Source organism: Triturus cristatus, chromosome 1_2 (genome assembly GCF_964204655.1).
Source record: "Triturus cristatus chromosome 1_2, aTriCri1.1, whole genome shotgun sequence".
Classification (NCBI taxonomy): Eukaryota; Metazoa; Chordata; class Amphibia; order Caudata; family Salamandridae; genus Triturus; species Triturus cristatus.
The window spans coordinates 294,641,945-294,664,347 of NC_140580.1; the positions used below are offsets into that span (position 1 = coordinate 294,641,945).

The 22,403-nt window shown below is 46.1% G+C and overlaps 1 protein-coding gene and 1 long non-coding RNA gene across 2 annotated transcripts in view; one reads left to right on the forward strand and one right to left on the reverse strand.

Moving 5' to 3' along the window:
- NUDT13 (nudix hydrolase 13) overlaps positions 1 to 11,037 on the reverse strand; it is a 620,793-nt gene extending 609,756 nt beyond the window's left edge. The window contains exon 1 of the mRNA XM_085603801.1: positions 10,918 to 11,037. The gene's annotated coding sequence lies outside the window, so the exon portion shown is untranslated. The remainder of the gene's footprint in view (positions 1 to 10,917) is intronic.
- Positions 11,038 to 11,092: 55 nt separating this feature from the next.
- LOC146867200 (uncharacterized) overlaps positions 11,093 to 22,403 on the forward strand; it is a 79,447-nt gene continuing 68,136 nt past the window's right edge. The window contains exon 1 of the long non-coding RNA XR_014961096.1: positions 11,093 to 11,226. This is a non-coding gene — a long non-coding RNA (uncharacterized LOC146867200). The remainder of the gene's footprint in view (positions 11,227 to 22,403) is intronic.

Below are 22,403 nucleotides of genomic sequence, written 5' to 3' on the forward strand. Positions count from 1 at the left end.
ATACCTACTTTGAAAACAGATTTTATTAAACGGAGCAAACTGAAAGTGCTTTTGTTTCAAACAGAAGTGTCCCTCACTTCTCCAAAAGAAATTTATCGACTGCAGATAGCACGAACTTCAAGTAAAATACACTCCCTTTTAAAAATGAACCTCCCATTACACTTTGTGAATTGTTACACAATTTTCAACACATCTGACATTTAAGGTCTGGCACACTTTTTTAACATTGTCTCCTCCGGCCTTCTCACAGGCTTTCAAACTGTTTTTAGTCTAATACCAGACTTCATTCATTCGATGATCTCTGGAATAACAGCAACAGTGCCCATAATTCTTGCTCTGTTTGCGGCCATCCTACTACTATTTTAGCTTGTTAAAAATGGCTGCACTCCCTGTGGTAACAAGCATGTCCGACAGTATACGCCTCTACGCGAAGCGACATCAATTCCGTGAAGAAATGGAACAGCTTTTCGGCTGCCTGCTACAACATGACATTTATTTACACATATACAATTTGCGTGAAACCATCTTTTTATTGCAAAACTTGCTCAATCCACTGGCGAATGGATCTATGCCTTGCCAACATCCCAGCAAACGCTCCCAATATCCAGCAGGTAATGGAGTATCTTGAAAACCATGAACTTGATTGTTCGGGCAGTGGGGCAATGGCGGATGCAACGCAAAAAGGTATCATGGCGTAATGGGATTTCTGCGCAGCCACGAACGATCTCCTGCAACGTGCGACCTTTGACAACATCGCAGATTGCCTGCCAATTCAAATTGCTGCTCCAACATTCGAGGAACATTACTGTCCCTTCAAGGATATGAAATGGATCGCTTTGCTTTTCTCACACAATGGCAACAATCGCCCCTTGGAACATTACGCATCTCAAGCCGCTGAAGAACTTCCGGACTGCAATCTCCAAGACTTATAAGAAATTCACTTTATTCTTGGATAGATTTTTTCCAACTTTTTTTTACTTTTTCCTATTCAATTTTTTAATACACTTCAATTGAACTATTTTCATATAATAACTTTTTAAGTATGCTTAGGCATTTGAACTCTGTTTTCATTATTGGCCCTTACGTCTTCACACTAACCAGGGATGGATGATGTATGGCCTATGCAAATACGCTATTTACTTACTAAATTAGCCTAAACCCGACATCCATTTTGAAACCCATATCTATTCTTTGTACACACGTCTCTCTGCCTGCTTGTTATCCACGAAGCCCTTTCACACAAATTAGCTCATCCTCAGCCTCTGCTCACGAGCTGGCGATCAAGATAAAAAAACACGGCATTGTTTAGGAACTGGTTGGCACAGTGTAGTAATCGTATCCTACCTTTATTTTCATTCTACAATTTACAGTCATTCATGTCTAATAGGTATTGTTTATGTCACATGGAACTGTAACATGTAATGTGGAATTGACTGATGCAGGAGCTTAGGTTTGAATACAGCAGAAGCGGTTGGAGCTTGCTCAGCTGGATGCCTTCGCTCTTGTACCAGTGGTTCCATTTATGGCACTTACATAAAGACAGTTTTTATATAACTTGCAGACTCCATCGCTTTATCCCACACAGCCACTTTCTTAAACACACCTGATTTCACCATTTGTCTTCTGTGGCATTGCAACATTCTGCATTATATTCTTCATGATTATTTCTTTATTCCTGCTTGCTAAAACACTCCATTCGAGTCTTCAGACCGGTAGGGGTGAGTAGTTTGCTTCCCACTCCCGCTATAGTCTAAACCCATACTAACACCACTTGCACAGCTATGCTACAGCAGCCAGTATGCTACAGTACCCAGAGCACATCAGTTTACAGCAATCAGCTCACTGTTTCATTCCCGAGTGTACTGGCACCTCACCTCAGCACCATCTCACTCTTGGCAAAACAGCACTTTCACATCGCTAGGGGTGAAAACTTCACTTCACACTCCCTGTATAGCACACCCTAACCACCACACAGAGCTCACAGCGCTATACTCTAAACCCATAATAGCATCACTTGCACAGCTGTGCTACAGCGGCCAGTATGCTACAGCACCCAGAGCACATCAGTTTACAGCAATCAGCTCACTGTTTCATCCCCAAGTGTACCAGCACCTCACCTCAGCACCATCTCACTCTGGACAAAACAGCACTTTCACACCGGTAGGGGTGAATACATCGCTTCACACTCCCTGTGTAGCACACCCTAACCACCCCACAGACCTCACAGCGCTCCTACCCTCCTCTTTCCTACTCTTTTTGCCCTTTTTTCCCCTTACTCGCTTCATCGGAATCACTAAATGGCTGCCAACACTTCCTAGTTGCAACCGCTCGCAGCCAATAAGCAGCAACCTCGTGCTCGTAATGCCTCAGCCAATCAGAAGGCAGAATTCCCAAATATCGATATCTGTAAATTTTGATATTTCTCCAAAACTGCTGAACGGATTTACACCAAATGAACAAAAGCGTGCTTTCTAGACCAAGACCCTTCTACCTGACAAATTTGGGGTAATTCCGTTCACCCGTTCGACCTGTAGCCTTGTCCAAAGTTTCCTATGGAAATTAACATGGAGAAAAAATGTTTTGGGATCCCCCTTTTGACTCGGCCCCCTCTTGACGAATCACCCCCAAACTTTCACCATAGGAGCTGATATGAACAAAGAATTAGTTTGGAAAATTTCATGAAGATTCATCAAACGACGCCAAAGTTATAAGCAAAACAAAAAATGCTCTTCCTATGGAAACTTGGTCCTAGCTATAACTACCTACTGGCGACCGCCAGTAGGTAATATATATATATATATATATATATATATATACACACACACACACACATATATATACACACTTATATACACACACACATATATACACACACACATATATACACACACACATATATACACACACACACATATACACACACACACATATACACACACACACACACATATATACACACACACATATATATACACACACACACACATTATCTACTGGCAGTCGCCAGTAGATAGTTATAGTTAGGACCGTGTTTCCATAGGAAATCTCAAAATTCTATTTTGAATAACTTTGGCGCCGGTTGACGAATCTTCGCGAAATTTTCAAAACTAATGGGGCGCTCCGCTCAGCTCCTACCCTGAAAGTCTCGGGGGGATTCGTCAAGTGATGTAATATGTGACGTCATGAGCAGAGGATTGCGGGCGCGCGAGTTATAGTTATCTGAATTAACTATAACGGGGGAATTTCATTGGTTTTTTACGAGTGAAATATCCACCTAACTATAACATGTGTGAAACCTATGGTTTTTTAAGTGAATATATATATATATATATATATCCAAAGAACCTCCTCCAGAAGAAAGAGCAGAGGCCACACGGGGGACAAATCGGAAACACCTTTAATGAGATTGCATCATAATGCATTTCGGCCGGAATCGGCCTTCTTCAGATGCCTTTGGTGTTCAGGAGGCATTAAAGCACCTTAATTAGTAAGTCCAGCTGCTTCCCCATTGGTAGGGACCCGCTCCGCCCCCTTCTACTGGTACGTGCTCACCATTCCGCAATTCGTAAGAACTGCAGGTCCCAGGATGCACCTGTGATCCAGGTAGGTGCTGCAGGGGGGATATACGATCCAAGTGGAATGTCGGGGTGCAGGACGAACAACGGTGTAACAACAATAACAATTTCCTGCTTGGGTGATTCTCTCAGTGCCTCCTCAGGTCCCCAAACACTGCTTCAGCCCCATATTCCACGCAATAGTTTAGGCAGAGGCAGGAGTGTCGATGCATCCCGCCCTACGTATCGCCGCCATCTAATGTTTTTGGAAGTCAGGGGTGGGCCGCGGACCATCCGATACCTCGGAGCACAAACAAACTCTGCCGGAGCAGCAGCCAGCAAAGCCCGTGGCCAACTTGTGTAGCAGGGGCCTCTGTAACACGTCACTGGCAGACGTGGACAATATCCAAAGAACCTCCTCCAGAAGAAAGAGCAGAGGCCACACGGGGGACAAATCGGAAACACCTTTAATGAGATTGCGGCATAATGCATTTCGGCCGGAATCGGCCTTCTTCAGATGCCTTTAGTGTTCAGGAGGCATTAAAGCACCTTAATTAGTAAGTCCAGCTGCTTCCCCATTGGTAGGGACCCGCTCCGCCCCCTTCTACTGGTACGTGCTCACCATTCCGCAATTCGTAAGAACTGCAGGTCCCAGTATGCACCTGTGATCCAGGTAGGTGCTGCAGGGGGGATATACAATCCAAGTGGAATGTCGGGGTGCAGGACGAACAACGGTGTAACAACAATGCCAATTTCCTGCTTGGGTGATTCTCTCAGTGCCTCCTCAGGTCCCCAAACACTGCTTCAGCCCCATATTCCACGCAACAGTTTAGGTAGAGGCAGGAGTGTCGATGCATCCCGCCCTACGTATCGCCGCCATCTAATGTTTTTGGAAGTCAGGGGTGGGCCGCGGACCATCCGATACCTCGGAGCACAAACAAACTCTGCCGGAGCAGCAGCCAGCAAAGCCCGTGGCCAACTTGTGTAGCAGGGGCCTCTGTAACACGTCACTGGCAGACGTGGACAATATCCAAAGAACCTCCTCCAGAAGAAAGAGTAGAGGCCACACGGGGGACAAATCGGAAACACCTTTAATGAGATTGCGGCATAATGCATTTCGGCCGGAATCGGCCTTCTTCAGATGCCTTTAGTGTTCAGGAGGCATTAAAGCACCTTAATTAAAAAGTCCAGCTGCTTCCCCATTGGTAGGGACCCGCTCCGCCCCCTTCTACTGGTACGTGCTCACCATTCCGCAATTCGTAAGAACTGCAGGTCCCAGGATGCTCCTGTGATCCAGGAAGGTGCTGCAGGGGGGATATACAATCCAAGTGGAATGTCGGGGTGCAGGACGAACAACGGTGTAACAACAATGCCAATTTCCGGCTTGGGTGATTCTCTCAGTGCCTCCTCAGGTCCCCAAACACTGCTTCAGCCCCATATTCCACGCAATAGTTTAGGCAGAGGCAGGAGTGTCGATGCATCCCGCCCTACGTATCGCCGCCATCTAATGTTTTTGGAAGTCAGGGGTCGGCCGCGGACCATCCGATACCTCGGAGCACAAACAAACTCTGCCGGAGCAGCAGCCAGCAAAGCCCGTGGCCAACTTGTGTAGCAGGGGCCTCTGTAACACGTCACTGGCAGACGTGGACAATATCCAAAGAACCTCCTCCAGAAGAAAGAGCAGAGGCCACACGGGGGACAAATCGGAAACACCTTTAATGAGATTGCGGCATAATGATTTCGGCCGGAATCCGCCTTCTTCAGATGCCTTTAGTGTTCAGGAGGCATTAAAGCACCTTAATTAGTAAGTCCAGCTGCTTTCCCATTGGTAGGGACCCGCTCCGCCCCCTTCTACTGGGACGTGCACACCATTCCGCAATTCATAAGAACTGCAGGTCCCAGGATGCACCTGTGATCCAGGTAGGTGCTGCAGGGGGGATATACGATCCAAGTGGAATGTCGAGGTGCAGGACGAACAACGGTGTAACAACAATGCCAATTTCCTGCTTGGGTGATTCTCTCAGTGCCTCCTCAGGTCCCCAAACACTGCTTCAGCCCCATATTCCACGCAATAGTTTAGGCAGAGGCAGGAGTGTCGATGCATCCCGCCCTACGTATCACCGCCATCTAATGTTTTTGGAAGTCAGGGGTGGGCCGCGGACCATCCGATACCTCGGAGCACAAACAAACTCTGCCGGAGCGGCAGCCAGCAAAGCCCGTGGCCAACTTGTGTAGCAGGGGCCTCTGTAACACGTCACTGGCAGACGTGGACAATATCCAAAGAACCTCCTCCAGAAGAAAGAGCAGAGGCCACACGGGGGACAAATCGGAAACACCTTTAATGAGATTGCGGCATAATGCATTTCGGCCGGAATCAGCCTTCTTCAGATGCCTTTAGTGTTCAGGAGGCATTAAAGCACCTTAATTAGTAAGTCCAGCTGCTTTCCCATTGGTAGGGACCCGCTCCGCCCCCTTCTACTGGTACGTGCTCACCATTCCGCAATTCGTAAGAACTGCAGGTCCCAGGATGCACCTGTGATCCAGGTAGGTGCTGCAGGGGGGATATACGATCCAAGTGGAATGTCGGGGTGCAGGACGAACAACGGTGTAACAACAATGCCAATTTCCTGCTTGGTGATTCTCTCAGTGCCTCCTCAGGTCCCCAAACACTGCTTCAGCCCCATATTCCACGCAATAGTTTAGGCAGAGGCAGGAGTGTCGATGCATCCCGCCCTACGTATCACCGCCATCTAATGTTTTTGGAAGTCAGGGGTGGGCCGCGGACCATCCGATACCTCGGAGCACAAACAAACTCTGCCGGAGCGGCAGCCAGCAAAGCCCGTGGCCAACTTGTGTAGCAGGGGCCTCTGTAACACGTCACTGGCAGACGTGGACAATATCCAAAGAACCTCCTCCAGAAGAAAGAGCAGAGGCCACACGGGGGACAAATCGGAAACACCTTTAATGAGATTGCGGCATAATGCATTTCGGCTGGAATCGGCCTTCTTCAGATGCCTTTAGTGTTCAGGAGGCATTAAAGCACCTTAATTAGTAAGTCCAGCTGCTTCCCCATTGGTAGGGACCCGCTCCGCCCCTTCTACTGGTACGTGCTCACCATTCCGCAATTCGTAAGAACTGCAGGTCCCAGGATACACCTGTGATCCAGGAAGGTGCTGCAGGGGGGGATATACAATCCAAGTGGAATGTCGGGGTGCAGGACGAACAACGGTGTAACAACAATGCCAATTTTCTGCTTGGGTGATTCTCTCAGTGCCTCCTCAGGTCCCCAAACACTGCTTCAGCCCCATATTCCACGCAATAGTTTAGGCAGAGGCAGGAGTGTCGATGCATCCCGCCCTACGTATCGCCACCATCTAATGTTTTTGGAAGTCAGGGGTGGGCCGCGGACCATCCGATACCTCGGAGCACAAACAAACTCTGCCGGAGCAGCAGCCAGCAAAGCCCGTGGCCAACTTGTGTAGCAGGGGCCTCTGTAACACGTCACTGGCAGACGTGGACAATATCCAAAGAACCTCCTCCAGAAGAAAGAGCAGAGGCCACACGGGGGACAAATCGGAAACACCTTTAATGAGATTGCGGCATAATGCATTTCGGCCGGAATCGGCCTTCTTCAGATGCCTTTAGTGTTCAGGAGGCATTAAAGCACCTTAATTAGTAAGTCCAGCTGCTTCCCCATTGGTAGGGACCCGCTCCGCCCCCTTCTACTGGTACGTGCTCACCATTCCGCAATTCGTAAGAACTGCAGGTCTCAGGATGCACCTGTGATCCAGGTAGGTGCTGCAGGGGGGATATACAATCCAAGTGGAATGTCGGGGTGCAGGACGAACAACGGTGTAACAACAATGCCAATTTCCTGCTTTTGTGATTCTCTCAGTGCCTCCTCAGGTCCCCAAACACTGCTTCAGCCCCATATTCCACGCAATAGTTTAGGCAGAGGCAGGAGTGTCGATGCATCCCGCCCTACGTATCGCCGCCATCTAATGTTTTTGGAAGTCAGGGGTGTGCCGCGGACCATCCGATACCTCGGAGCACAAGCAAACTCTGCCGGAGCAGCAGCCAGCAAAGCCCGTGGCCAACTTGTGTAGCAGGGGTTCTGTAACACGTCACTGGCAGACGTGGACAATATCCAAAGAACCTCCTCCAGAAGAAAGAGCAGAGGCCACACGGGGGACAAATCGGAAACACCTTTAATGAGATTGCGGCATAATGCATTTCGGCCGGAATCATCCTTCTTCAGATGCCTTTAGTGTTCAGGAGGCATTAAAGCACCTTAATTAGTAAGTCCAGCTGCTTTCCCATTGGTAGGGACCCGCTCCGCCCCCTTCTACTGGTACGTGCTCACCATTCCGCAATTCGTAAGAACTGCAGGTCCCAGGATGCACCTGTGATCCAGGTAGGTGCTGCAGGGGGGATATACGATCCAAGTGGAATGTCGGGGTGCAGGACGAACAACGGTGTAACAACAATGCCAATTTCCTGCTTGGGTGATTCTCTCAGTGCCTCCTCAGGTCCCCAAACACTGCTTCAGCCCCATATTCCACGCAATAGTTTAGGCAGAGGCAGGAGTGTCGATGCATCCCGCCCTACGTATCGCCGCCATCTAATGTTTTTGGAAGTCAGGGGTGGGCCGCGGACCATCCGATACCTCGGAGCACAAACAAACTCTGCCGGAGCAGCAGCCAGCAAAGCCCGTGGCCAACTTGTGTAGCAGGGGCCTCTGTAACACGTCACTGGCAGACGTGGACAATATCCAAAGAACCTCCTCCAGAAGAAAGAGCAGAGGCCACACGGGGGACAAATCGGAAACCCCTTTAATGAGATTGCGGCATAATGCATTTCGTCCGGAATCGGAATATATATATATATATTGTCTCGCTAGTTACATCAAGAGGCAGTCTCCTGCCCTTCTAGCATTTCCTTTCAGCTTCTACTTTCACTAATGGGAAATAACATTGGTTTAAAAAAAAAAAAGGAACTTGCCCAGCTAGTACAGCAGCATGAGGTCTGGCGTGGCATCTTTTCATGTGATAAAATGCTTCTGGCTGATCTAACAGGATCGCCCTGACCGCTGCTAACATAAACACAGTAGCTATGTTGTGTAAAAATGACAACTAAAGTCCTCGTAAGCCCACGAGCTTCGTCCCGTGGTATCTCTGGACATTTGTGCCTATTCTCCTATTTGTGACAAGTGTCATCTCTTCATGGTGGCACCTTTTTAAGACCTGTACCATTCCCTGTCATTGGAGGACGTTGCACTGCGGACTAGGCTCTCGCCTCAGACTTGGTCAGTAATGATTGCCGGAACTAATTTGCTAAACATTTTAAATTTGTGTCTGCAGGGGGCAAAAGCCTCAGTATCCGCTGAAAACACAACAGGCGATCATTCGAAGATGAAAAGCAACGATAGAAATGCACGCAATGACCCGGTCTGTGCTGGCCGCTTTAGAGTCTCTTCTCCTCCCACCCCCCTCCTCCTGCATGCGCCTTGACTCGGCGGATGACGGTGCTGCTTCTGCAGTCTTCTTGTGGAAGCTGTCGTCAATTTCTCCTCTTTCCCTGTGAAGACTGCTTCCCATATATCCTGACTACCGCTTGCAGCCAGAGCTTTCTGAAATGGCTCAAGGACGCTGGTCTTGCTGTGCTCCGATGCCAGTGGTGACGATGTGACCTGGGGGTTTGTGGGCTTCTTGGTGGAATAATCGGCAGTCCTGGGGTAAGGTGCGATAGGTCTGACCATGGTGAAGTCATTGAGCTGGCCTGTGAGTTTGGTGGTTGGTATTTTTCTATGGTGTGATCCTTTTGTGCCCCCCATGCACAGTTGTCCCTCACTATGGAATCTGCCCTCTCCTCCTGCATTCTTCGCTTTGTATTAGTTTGTGGCCTAGTATTCGGAAGAATTTGTAACAATCACTTTTTCACCATCTGCAGGTTTGGAGGCAGCGCGTTCTGCACTGTGGCACAGCTGACATCAGAGGGTGTCCTGTGACTCACTCGCCCTGTGGCGTCATGTGACTGAAATGTCATCCACTTGGAGTATCACACGGGTCACTAACGTGTAAGAGTACAGAGTTGTGTAACTTCCGGCAAACCGGCTGTGCTTCATACATGCAAACCGGTTACTAAAAACAACAGCACCCGTGCCGGCTCTTAACTGGAGCCGCATACCTCAGTGCATTATAAGCCTGTCTGGCCTACAGCACTCCCTGCAGTTCAGCACTGTACATCACACACAGCTCTGGCAGTGCTCCTTGAGTCCCATCTACAGCACCCCGTTACTCCCAGGACCACCAACCGAACTGGGGCGTAAGTCGGGCTCGAAGCAAGCACCCCTTAACCACTAATGGGTGCAGAGCTCTCAAAGGGCGTGCGGCTTCAGAGGGCTGATGCTGATCAAGCCACTGACTTGTGTGTATCTGGGCAGTTTGAGACGCTGAGATGGTGTAGGTGTGCAGGCAGTTTTCGAGACGCTGGTTTAGCTAGGGGTGTGTTCTGTATATACGGTCTGCAGTTTTTCGATGCCCTTGGTTGGTGTGACATCGTCATGAACATGTTGCCCCAGGACGCCTCCCTGTATTCCGGCAAAAAAAGCCACGAGCTGTTGTAACCGGAGGAGATGAAGCTGTAATCTGTCTGATCAACAGATTTCCAAATCTGGGGGATTTCGAAACCTTCATAAAGCGCTTGCGAAAGGTGCCTGAAGTGGTACTGAAAAGAAAAATGTGGAGGGGACGTGCATGGGGACCAGACACACACAGCGTTTCCCTTGCGGGAGCGAGAAGGGACACCATCTGTTTTCAAGATAATTACTAACAGATGGCGTGGATGCTTGCTCCCGCAAGGGAAACGCCAAACGTGCATGTGTTGCAATAGAAAGCAGTGCAAAACGTGCACGCTTTTAGGAAAAGTGTTGATCGATTGCAAAAGGTCCCCTCCTATGGAGCGCATGCGCGCTGCGTAGGCGAGACCTAAAGATGGGCAGAAAAAGGGCGGAGCGTAATCCCCAGATGCCTGAATACAGCATGTCTTGAAGAGACAGCGCAAGCGCTGCCTAGACGAGACCTAAAAATCCTGGATTAAAAGGGTACAAAGGAAACGGGCATTGTCAAAATGCAAAGAAGACAGTAGTGTAGGGGTTACTGAAAAGCTCACACTTTGCACTGTACAAGTAGAAATATATTCGTCCTTTCTTTCAAATTTTTCACTCGTGACTTTAGTATTATATAAACTTCTACTCAAATCTGATAAAATCCATCACATTATGGGAAAACAGATCACAATTTAGAGAAATGCAGACGTATATTAACTTTACAGGGAAGGATATTCAACACTGTACTCTACTTACAGTACAGACAACACTGCCTGAAGTAGACTGCACAAGGCCGGCTCCAGTAGCAGGAAGTGACAAAAAACTGGCGAAGGGCTGATGGGAATTGTAGTCTTCTGGTTTGACCAATGAAAGGGTCGCTTACGTTTATCTTTAATAAAAAAAACTCGCTCTCCCAGGAACCCCTTTAAACATGCCCATGTACGGTGAATAGAAACATCGACCTTTAATTAAAGTCCTTAGAATGAGCAACGCTTATAAGTCTGTTACTGAGCACATTCTGGTCCCAAAGATTCAGCAGAACGCATTATTCAAACGCATTCTTGAGTGAGTAGAGGCTAGTTCAATGTTAGTTTAGAAAACGTATTTTTGAAAATTATGTTCCACTGACTGCGTTCTATTAAAAGCAAAACTGTTCAGCGCTGTTTTGATGTTCTAATTGTACAATCTGCCTTTTATGTGTGATTTTTTTTTTTGTTGCTCAACGGTTTGAGGTATAGAAAAAGCTACATTAATTGTGTTCGAGCAGTTTGCGGTAGCCAGAATCATTGGTGCTACTTCTGTTAAGTCTGTTGTGACTAATCACTCAATCCAGAGGCGCAACTAGAGCCAAATTTCGGGGGGGGGGGGGGGTGCTGAGCAAAAATTCCGGGGGGGGGGGGGTGCTGAACTTTAAGCAATAGGCAGAGTGAAGCTGCAGGGGCTCTTAGAAGGGGTGAAACAACAGCGAGGCCTCATTAACATGCGAATGGTCTTTTAAAGACCTGTGAAGTGCTCGGGTGCGGCTGCTTTTTTTGCCCGGGAAGGTGTCTCATCCCGGGCTGCCACACACGACGGGGGGGGGGGGGTGGGCTGAAGCCCTGTGAGTCCAATGGGTGTTGCGCGCCTGACTCAATCCCTCTTGGCTGAAAAAGTCGCTGTTACGCTCGTTTTAGAACCCCGTACTCCCAAAACCATCGCTTTATCACTTTCGCTTGTGAGAACCTTTTTTAAAATGTTGCAATAGTTTTTGAAATCTTGTTTTTCTGTCCACTCCCAGTCCCTATGTACTTGTGTTTACTAGCTACATTTTGCCTCTTTATAACTTGGTTTTGAAGCAATAAGGGTGGTTGACTTACAAATACAGTTAAAAAAAAAAAAAAAGGCTGTTATGAAAGAAATAATGCCTAATGCCTATGGAAATTCTTTGAACAATCTTGTGGACCTGGGTAAGAGGCCCACTGTGCTAAGCTCGCAGCGCGCCCACAAAAGTTGCTCACACAGTGACTCCTAAAAGCGTGAATACAGGCTATTCAATTAAAGGTATAATGATCTCGATTGTGGACCACTCTTTATATTTCCTAAGAGACAGTTGGAGTTTTACCGTTTTTAAAATACATCTTGCATTGAGTCGACAGGTACATTCATTCTTTCTGGACCTCATTTTACTGACTTTTAAGTTAGTGCCTTGATCATTCTAATTTATGGTTTACTTTATCTGGCATTTATTTCAATTGGTGTCCTTGTATTATCTATATCTGTGTGCTACTGTATTTGTATACGCTGTTTTATTTGTATCACATCTTGCATTTGTTTATAATGGCGTTGCTAATCCCTTCCCCTCCCTAAGGCACCTAAACACAAGGAAAAAGCTAAATCTGCTCTTCCGGACATGGAGCGCCCACTTGACTGCCGAAACGCCCTTTTATGTGCTCGCCAAGCTCAGCATCACTGGTGTATGTTTCGTAAGTGTGGGTAAATGTCGACCAATCAATTATGAGCTACATCTATTTACATCAAACTTGAGACATAACATGCTTCTAAAACAAATGTAGTAGAGGTTCAATTTGTTTTTGCAACTGGAACACTGGGGTGTTACTTCGTCACTCGGATCATATTGTACTTTAAGTCTTAACGTAATGAAGATTATATTGGAAACCAGATACTTATTATCAATTACATCTGCCCCTAGACAGTCCTCCCAGATTTCCCTCGAGACAGACTGGGATTAGTCTGGTATCTATACTCAGAGGTTTTCCTCATCAAATCCTAACTCATGGGAAATTTTTGGGACTTTTTCGTGAGCCTGCAGGTGCTTTCGCATTTTTTTTAAAACATTTTTTTAATAAAGAAACTTCAGTGTCAGTAAACAGCTTTACCACAATTCGCGTTTGACTTTACATAAACATCATCACATGGTACATTTCTGTAATATATTGTCCTTCCCGACTTAACAAGGGTCTACGGAAACTGTACCCAAAGTAATCCTAGTCTCCCACCCCATACGATCTATGCATTCCGACTTCCCTTACAGATTCCTATATACATCTCACTGGTGCCCTACTTTTTCCCATTTCTTTGGGCAGCCTAGACTCTCATAGATTGTTTTCTCCGCTGCGCAACACCAATCCATGTCCATTTTCCAACGCGCCACTGTCGTTGGTTGGCTGGCTCCCCAAGCCCCGTGCTTTCACATTTTTTGAAAAGTATACTTTTCTAGTGAATGTATCCTCAACTCTGGCAATTGTCATCATCACACCTCTGTAAAGGGGCGAGCGTTGGAAAAACATGGCTCTTGGATATTTATCCTTCACAAACCCCGGGTCAACCCATTGAGTGTCCTATGGGTGAGATCTCCTTTGAATGCAGGAGCCACAGCTGTGCCATAAGATGGTTGCTCCCACAAGCTGGTTGAGCACCATGGTGGTTGGAGCAGACCTACTGGAGGACACATGAGAATTCTGGCAGTCCCCTAAGGTATAGAATAAACCCCCCCTCACTGTCATTCCCTTGTTGTTTGACCATACACATTGTACATGTTAACAATTCCACTTCCCAGAGGTCAAGAGGCCATGACCTTGTGGTGCGATCCAGATCACAGGAACTCCTCAGGATCTGGGCGATGCTCAAAGGGGTCCACCTCTTGATAGCCCCAACTCTGACTAAGTAGACACAGAGTATTGAGGAGATCAAGCGAGGCATAGGAATTAGTGTAGGAGCAGCAGGGAAAGGGATACCTGCAACAAGAAACACAAGGTTAATATTTTTCTACAGCATTGGCTACTCTCATAGAGTCTCACTAGTGAAAACCAATACCTGTCATATGACTCCCACAGCTGTGACGAATGTCCTCTATACTCGGTAAGATACCTTCTCTCAGCTGGAGGAATAACTACCTACAAACAAGACAAAACAATTACTACTCCACTCTCCTCTTCCAGTCCTTTAAATCATAAGGAACAAGAAACCCCATACATACCCTTTCTCTCATTCCCTTAAAACCAAGATGAAATCATATAAAGATGACAGGAAAGAACAAAATAAAATCTCTCGGTTAGGAAAGCTAAAGCTGGGATTCAAAGGCGCTAAAGGAACAATGCTTCCATATCCATTTCCTGTGATATCCTGCTTGTAGTGAGGCAAAGCGCAAAAGGCAAGAAACGAAAGATAAATCCCAAATGTCACACAAATGTCAAAAATATGATAAGAAAATCCAGTCACCGAATACACACTATGTCCTAGCAGTGTTTTACCGGAGTTAACCTGTTTCCGGGGGATGGCCGCTGACTCACTTGACCTCCTCCCGTGTTATAAATGATCCCTACACCCGCCGACAAGGATCTCCGTAGAACACTCCTTCTGCAGCCGCAGAGCAGGAAACGGAACCCATACACCACCGCTCGTCCGAGCGGATCGCCGACAGCAATATAGAGCCCCGAGCGGGACCGGCTCAAGGACTCTCGGGGAAGGCAGCTCCGAAACAGGACTGCACCAAAAGACAGCATGCGCTCACCGAAAGGCACGCAAAGGAAATCAGCGTGTAGGGCAGCTGCCCTGCAACTAACTTCCTGAATCCCTCAAAGAATTACTCACAACGCTCCGTGCGCTGGCCATAATTTAACTATGCGTGGTCCCTCCCAGAAGGACGGCCGCCTGGGAGATGTAGTTCTGTTGCCATCCCTTCAACGCTACACATGAGGCAGGCGCTACCTGTCACAGCCTGACAGAATGGCAGTGGGCAGTACTTTCTCCAGTTTGAGGATCACTCGATCTGTCAAGGATCAACATACTATTTCCACCCCCGTGGAGGGTCCATTCACTACGATGAAGACATATCTCCCATCTGGGGCACTGCCAAAGTAGGCACCAACCTTCCTCCATAGTTTGGTTCTCTACACATTCATTGAGTGTTGAGGGTGATCCTCTTAGCCAGAGCCTAATTTGAAAATGAATGTGTTCCAGGGCCCAAACCTTCTGCCAGAAGAATGCTGTCAGCGCTGCCAAATGTTTGGGTTACCAAATACAAAGGCGGAATACTCTTAATTCCCCATCACGCCTCTTTCATCCACCACCAAACACTCCCTGCCCCTTTATCACACACACTTTCAGGATCTTTTTATCTTTACATCCTCCCTTTATCACTATTCTTCCATTTTTTTCTCTTTCTTCTGTTTTATCCCTTTTCTGTCTTTCTTTCACTTTTTCTGGCTCGGTCTGATAATGAAAAATACATCCTGACCCCAAAAATGAAAGCCAGAGGGTCCCACCTGCCACAATCAGCTCAATTAAAGCATTGCTCATATCCAAGCACTTGACATGCTAGGCATTGGGAGGTCTTCTCTTCTATCCTGGTGTCTTCTTAACAAGAGAAACAAATCTTTGTATTGCTTTCCACGTTTCCACAGCTCCAAAATGGGGTGCATGTGCTAGTTTAGTTGCCTATCTTTCTTGTGGGAGAGTTTGCATTACAAATTGGCACCTTCTTAAGAGCTCTCGATCAACATAGAAAACTCTAAGTGAATGCTCAAGAGAGCTTCTAATTCTTTGTTGTAGCTTTATTGTAGGATAGTGGCGCAGCTCTAAAATTGTCTTCTTCTGTTTTAATGTTGGGCCTTCATGAAAACCAGTAGCCATTCATCAAGGGCAGTGGTCTGGATGATTGTGTAGGCCTGCATTGCCTTGGGCTTGCTCCTTCTAACTCTAGGCTCACTTGGTCCATGAGTGTCCTGCTTGTATGGCAGGTTAGGAATGTCTGCCAGATATTCCACTCGTGGGACAGAAGCCTTGATAGCTGGTCTTTTGACATAACCCGGGAGAGACCAATAAGTAATACCAATAGAAATTGTGCTCTCTATACAGCATTACAATGGCTTATTTTTCAATCTGGAAGTCTAAATTCTCTGTGCAAGTCAACATTCAAATGTGTATTGGCATTCAGGCAGGTTATGACAATACTATGTTTTTAAAACAAAAAGGAAATAACAAAACAGGTAAATAATGAAATCAGGAAACAGAAACAACAGGGGTAAATACCGGTATAGTGAGCAACTTGCTCAGTCAATCAATCAATTATCTTTATTTCGGCCCAAAATGACCACAAAAGCACATACAAATGCAATCAACAGCATAACACATTTAAAAAACAAGGAACCATGTACACAACAATAATTAATAAATACCACAGTTTACAGATAAAACACACAAGTCATATCGAAAGGTATATAAAATTGCGGAAATGCCACAAAATAGTATTAAAACAGCATTGAATTGCAAAGTTTAACAGCCGAATAAAAAAAATAGGCCCACTCTAGAACACATTTCATGCGTATGTAGGGACTGCAAATAAATAAGGGCGGCTCTGAAATTTTCAATCTCTGCCATTGGATCGCTGTGATAAGCAAACCCTTGGACAAATCTTTATAAAATCTTCAGAAAAAAACTAAGTGCAACAAGGATTGATCGGGTGATTCATCGCAGGTAGGGTTGATGATGGTGACCTCATGGTTACCAAGAGGGAAACACTGGGCCTGATTACGATGGTGGTGAACCCACCACCGGCAGGCTGCCGGTGGCGGGTTCACCGCCATCGTAAGATCTTTTCCTGCCCACCAGATCAGGATGGTGTGCGGGGTGCCTGGTGGACGGAAAGCCCGTCTGACAGAGGCAATCGTTAAGATTGCCTGTCGGACCCGACAATTTGGATACTGGATCCCCGCCAGCCTTTCCATGGCAGTAACCCCGCAATGGAAAGGCTTGCGGGGATTGACTTTGGGGGCCTGTTCCAGCCCCCCCGTGCAGGGGCACTTTTGTTTTGGCCTTGGGGGGCACTCTGTACAATGTGCCAGGCACTGCAGGGTGCCTGCCACGTAGTGCACGGAAATGCAAACAGTGTACTTCTAACATTGTGGCAGGTGCTGCAGCCAGCAGCACCCGCCGCAATGTTAAACGTCCCATATGCGGCCGCCGTGGTGGCAGCCGCATTGTAATTTCACTTGCAGGACTGCAGCCTTATAGGCAGCCGGTCCCAATCCCCGGGACGATGGTGGTGGACGGACTGAAGTCCGTCCGCCATCATAATGACCCCCATAGTTTTCATTTGACTGAGCCCAGATGGAATCTAGTGAGAAGTGTTCTCTCCCAAGGGTGGTTAACCCATTCCAAATGTGGTTCAATCCGAGGGCACATTTGAATCATTGCGTACCTTCTAAGGGTATGCGAAACGTACATTGCCATATCGCTATCCTTGGCCAACTTCATCAGAAAGTTGGGTCGGTGAAGAGGCTGGGTCTCCCTAGACTTTAGAGATTTGACTGTATATACTTAAATCAAAGTATCGAAGATCCCAAGGCACACAGCAAGCAGTCCTCAAAATTACATCTCTACTAAGGGAGGCCTGAACATTACACCAGATGGAACACCACAGTAAGAGGAGCAGTTTTATAAAGTCTTCCACATAGTCTAAACCGAGCTCCTCATGCAGTGTAAGATTATGGCTTCTAGGAGAAACTCCCAATAGTCTACGAAGCACCCTGTTTTCTCTAGTCTGTAAGTTATCCATTTTGCATTAACCCCAAATCCCAGCACCATATGTTAGAACAGTGACACATCTGTGCCTATATATATTCACGAACGAGTGAATGGGCTTATTCCCTGTGCAAGCTGAAACGTTAAAGATTGAACCAATAGCACATGAAAAGATACTACTCCATGCATGAGGTCCAACTAAGGAGTTCGTGAAAAGTAACTCTTAGATAGGAAAAGGATTGCACTCTCTCAATATGCATGGCCTTACTGTTAATAGTTCTGGTCTTCACGTTTTTAGGGCCACAGACCATAACAAAGGTTTGGGAGATATTTGTTTCCAAATTAAAACTCTCCATAAAGGTCACCAAACCATCAACGAGAGCCTTGAGTCCATTAGGGGTTCTGGCTAACAAGACGGCAAAACGTTCTAACAGCAGAAGCACTACCACCTGCTGTGGAAGTGACAGGGTAACCACAGTCAGAAATAAAGTTAGTACGGCTTCCTGGTTTGTCCTGCCCAGGTATTGCAAAATTGCTAGACTTTACTCGGGTCAAACTTCTTTGCTTTATTCAGTCTAGCTTCTATGGTCCCCAATCTTGTAATGATGGGATTGACTTTTAACACTTAATACGTCATCAAGCTCGGGCCTGATAAATGCGACCAGGTCATCCACTGAGTTCAAGCCCTGCCATTGGGTATCCACAGTTTGTGACTCGGAGTTGATCATAGTAGATTACACCTTAAATTTAGCAGACCTCCTAGTCCTCATGCGCTTAATCGCTGGACTCGAGCACTGTGACTGAGAAGACTCCTGTGCGATTTTGTTTGTTGAATCTGGCTCTGACAAAGTACATAAGGTCGGCTGGGAAGAAATCACAACTGCCATGGTGGGAGTCTCAGGTTCGGCCTATGCAGGGCATGGTAAATGTAACCCAGAGATGGGGTCAAGGTCGAAGACCGAGAAGGAAGGCTTTCCTCAGTCAGGGGGAGGTGGAATCTTATTTGTTTTTTATACTCAAATTTGATTGGTTTTAAAAAACAAACAAGGCTGCGACACAATAGTACAAAGACATAAAGTGCGGATGTTTAACCCAGATCACTTGGGGGTGCCGTGCAACAAGATCTATCTTTGTAGAGAACGCTCGCGGCGCATGCCAGGAACCGATCAGTGGTCGGATTCTCGGGGAAACAGGTGGGTGCAGGGGTTTATTTGTGGGTGCCTTTCTTTTACCCATATTTCAGGCAGGCAAACTGCTGGACGGTTACAGATAAATAAATAAACAGCCAAGTCAAAAAGTACCTGCCATGGTCCGTAAGAGAGGACCAAGGGGGTGGCCCAGCCCAGCAGCTGGTAGGCGATGATGGGTGAAGACAGGCCTGGTGTTTGCCAATGCTACGAGCTAGGAAACAGGTTTAATAGTGCCCGACCGGCGTGAATCAGCAGCCCCCCTTCTCTAGAAGCACTTGGGTGCTTATGGGCAGTGTAGTCCGCCTCTCTCCTTAGCGGTGTTTTTGGCTTCAGTCAATGTAAGCAAGATCTTTTTATAATAGATATTTACAGTTCATCTGTCTAGTATCACTTGGAGAACTCAGCATTTACGTTATGGGGGGGATCCTATTTTAATTTTTGTTTATTCACAGTCAGACTTCGAGTACTTGTGTGAGCAGATTTTTCTTTTTTTACACTCTGTACTCAAAATAGGGATGATTTCCCCATCCTAAAACTGGTAGTGTTGGGCAAAGTAAAACCACTTACATTAAATGAGAATACCTTAGTAGGTCCACTAAGTTGGTCCAAAGGATAGTCAAAAACACCTTTACAGGTAAGAATCCCAGTAATCCCTTATACTGACACTCAAGAGCTGCTCTGCATGAAACAATTCAGGTCACTCATCCCCACTGTAGTAGTAAAGTGAGAACATCTCCCCAGATTTCCTAAAACAGTACAATGTCTGCACCCAGCACATAAACAGAAGAGAGAGTGAATGGTACTCTACCGTGTCAGAATGAGTTATGGGTTAGATATGGGGAAGTTTCCCTATCAGGGTAAGATTTGTCTTCTTGACATCAATCGATTCCTGCATGTTCCACAGGATGGTCTTTGTGAAGAGCTTTGCTTCTGTGTCAATTAGAATGATAAGTCTGTAAAACATGGGGTCTTCTGTTTCCCCTTGAGTTTAGAGGAGGCTGATTCCAGAGTTCAACCAGAGCAAGGGGATCTTAAGCACACCATATGAAGAGGGTGTGCAGTACAGGGAACATCAATCTTTCTTCTGTTTCATGTGCTCACTTGGTACTACAAAATAAGGGCTAGGACCTTTCAAATGTGCTTTGATATTTCCACAGTTGCAATCCAGTTATTTATTGCGGTTTTCCCATTGTCATCATGTCCTGGCAGTTTTGCATATGAAAGAGTGATGGTACGGTTCTTTTCTAAATGCCTGGTTCATTTAGTATCCATAAAATAGTTACAAAGAAATGCATTTAGAGTTCACTTGGCACTGGAAAGTCATGGTTGACTAATCAAAAGCAAGATGTTAAACATACCATCCCAGACTCTGACCTTTACAGGACTGTTTTGTATGGATCTAACAATAATTAAATAGCGAGATGGCAAGGTATATGAGTTTTCACTCCATGAATTTTATAGAAGCAGGAGCCATGAGCATAGGTTGAGCTAAGGACATAGAGCCACATGGAAGCAAATGTCTTTCTCGTTTTCTGGGGAAGGTTACACATGATATCATTGGTGAACCATACCAGGTGCTGGTGGAAACTTATGTCAAATGAAAACAAAACCGTTCATATAGATGGTTTTGAGAAACAGGTGGAATACGGATTGGTTTAAGTATCAGAACCATGACTAGATATAAACTAAGATCATCCAGTCCATTATTAGATCCCGACAAACATAACTGCAGCAGGTTGGGTACTGATATTGGGATAGGTGAAAGTGTGGGGGCAATGGTGCATGGTAAAATGTCAGATAATTCCAAATGGATGGAATTAAATGCCATTCAGAACATTCTGGAGGTCTTCAGATACAGCAAGCTGTCATAATAATTCAGGCAAACAGTAAGGTAGACAGGGTGTACATAAAATGTTAGCAGGAACATGGCAGAAATGTAGCTGGTTGCTATGATGGTAGTTCAGACAGTAGGTGTGGATTAACTGAATGTGGACTGGTAGTCCCACAATCACAGGACTTTATCGTAGATCACGGTGTCATGCATCAAGGTTGGCACTTTAACACTGGAACATTTTGCTTCAAGAGAGAGGAGTTCCTGCTCTTGAAAACTGTTTGATAAGGCATGGGTGGAAATGAGACTTTTTAGCGGCTCACCGGTGCAGGGGTTCACCCTTATCTGTCCACTAGCTCTTTAAACCAACAAAGAAGATATTGGCACGGAAGCTGGAATATGAAATAACAAGTTTATTAATCTCTCATGAGTGAGACTACATCAATACAGCAGCCTCAGGCACTGTAGGAGGTAGTCCATAGAATACAGAAACCAAGGGTCTTATATACCCTATTTACCGCTGAATAAGCATGAAGACTCAAAGAGGAGGTACAGGCATATACAGGAATAGTTATTGACTAACATGGGCAGACAGAAATTGCTTGGTCAACAAAGTGGGAGGGGAGATAGAACTGCTTATGTCAGTTGGAATAGCCTGACAGTTACATTCTAAAACAGGTGCATTCTAGCAGCTACAGGCCTTTCTGAGCATGCGCAGTGCTCTGGCTCAGTACTGAAGGAGTTAACTATAGTTGATGACTCAAGCAGAATAGAAAAGCAGGCAACAGTGAAGACGGAAGAAGCACATGGCTAACACATGGCTAACGAAAATGGATGCCACAACCAAAATGGCTTCAGCTTATGCTAACGGTAATTTCTGCGATTTCCACACATGGGGAGTGGATGCATTGTGATGGAATGGCACAGCCTACTCCTGTGTGCATTTACTATATTCTCTGTGATACATGTAGTATTTGCAAAATTCAGTTTGTCTGGTCTCCACTATTACAAAGGAGAGCAGCTACACCTAAATGCCTGTCGGAGTTTAACCCATCTCCGATTGGTTCTTAGGTCTCTCCAAATGCCAATATCAGTGTCTCAGGTTCTCATTCTGAGGGTTGAGATAGCGGATCCTTAATAGTTGGGAAAATCTAGAGGTTTTTACCGAGGTGTCGGGTATAGCAGCAATTGTGATGTCCTTCTTCATGTAAGGTCTTTACACCTCCTTGCTACTCAGTCCAGTTAAGGTGCCTTAGGCCCTCAGTCACATTCTCCTCCCAGAATTGTTGAATTTTTAGTGGAGCAATTCTGTAAGGCTCTCTGAATGATGGTACTGAAGGAGCATTGGGTGGTTATCCCAACATTTCTGCAGCCTTGGGGAAGGCTAGAAAAGTTAGCTGAATAGGTGCAGGAACGGGTAATTTTTGTGTTAGTGAGAATGGTGATTGTGCTTCTATGGGACTTTCTATTCAGTCTTCAGCAATTGTATCGGACTGCTTTTATGCCTTCAGAAGGGATCCATATAGATCTCCTCACAAAAAGATCTGTTATTGGTAGTTATAATATCTCAGCGGCATTTGGGGTTTTGGATTTGTCTGATATGTTTCAAGTCCTGTCTCAGTATAGAACTAAACTCAAAGCTATTGAAATCTTTCCATCGTCTCCCTCCACAATATGGCCCATATTTTAATTTCGACCAG